Source organism: Empidonax traillii, unplaced genomic scaffold, assembly GCF_003031625.1.
Source record: "Empidonax traillii isolate 1590-97213 ecotype Southwest subspecies unplaced genomic scaffold, ASM303162v1 scaffold2003:size103997, whole genome shotgun sequence".
Lineage (NCBI taxonomy): Eukaryota > Metazoa > Chordata > Aves > Passeriformes > Tyrannidae > Empidonax > Empidonax traillii.
Window position 1 is genome coordinate 53,039 of NW_020957196.1, and position 1,239 is coordinate 54,277.

A 1,239-nucleotide genomic window follows, 5' to 3' on the forward strand; every position below is an offset into this window, starting at 1 on the left:
GGGGTCAGGATCCCAGTTTTCTTGACACCTGAGGCAGGTGAGCCACCGGGAACTTTGGGGGCATAATGGGACCAGTTAGAGTCCAGATGGAAGCACATAGTTGACGCTTGAAATGTGCTGCTTAGACAGCGTGATGATGATGATGGCTGCTCAGACATGGCGGTTCTGAGCAGAGTTTGCAGCGGCACAGGGCGGGGGGGCACTGCAAAGTGGCAGCGCTAAATGGCACAGCAAAGCAGCAGCGCTGTGCGACAAGCTGAGACAGAGATGCAAGGCAGGTTGGAGGGGTTTTGAGAAAATACTAGAAGGCAGAAACCCAGAGCACCCCTCCCTTCCCCCCCCATGCCGCGCTACAAAGGAAGGCATTTGAACAACACTATGCCGATGTAAACACAGTCACTATGACAAAAATTCACTTTGGAATTCCGTAAAGCCCGCCCACAACATTCTTTGAACTTTTAACAATGTTAATGAAATTGAACAAGAGGCAAAAATATGTTTGCTTTGCAAGTTAGAATCTCATCAAAACAGTCACTCACAGATGGAGGACACGGAGTTAAGCATTGCTACTCTAAGATTGAAAAACAAAAGCTTGTGTGAGAGTGGTGTCTGAAACCTTTCAAACGCATGAGCACCATACGACTTTTGCTGCTGCTGTAAGAGTTGAAGGGAGCCTGGCTAGCTCAGTTGGTAGAGCATGGGACTCTTAATCCCAGGGTCGTGGGCTTGAGTCCCATGTTGGACTCGCCGGAACGGTGGACGGACCAGATGTGGTCCTGAGGCTGAGCCTGTCGTTTTTTCCCCCCCTGCCCCATGCAGTCCCTCTGTGGAATTGCCTGACTCTCTCATCTGTTTCTGCCGCAATAACTACTTAAAACTGACTGAACTATTAATGGGAATGGTTTGTAAGCTTTTTGTCAACAGTGGAAACAACTGGAAGAGGCAGATGGACAGAAGCTCTCCCTCCTTGCTTTCAAGCTATAGTTCACTTTAAACTAATTGTACTATAGCTACCCAGGAGGGAGGAAGCACCCTGCTGTGAACCTGAACCTTCAATTTACTCATGTCTGTGAGAGACTGGACTCATATCTCACTGGATTGTTTAATTGGGTCAAATCAACTAACTCTGTGTGTGTGTGGGAAGGGCCAGGTTGGAGGCCTCATGGTAGTATTGAAAGGCACATGGCCTGCAGCCTCAAGGATTGGAAGCCGTGTGGCAGGGCAGCTGTCAATCAAAAT

General features: G+C 48.7%; 1 non-coding gene across 1 annotated transcript; it reads left to right on the plus strand.

The window, feature by feature from the left end:
- The first annotated feature begins 672 nt into the window (after positions 1-672).
- TRNAK-CUU lies at positions 673-745 on the plus strand. Its single transcript has one exon. It is a non-coding gene; the product is annotated as a tRNA-Lys (tRNA).
- Positions 746-1,239: the final 494 nt, after the last annotated feature.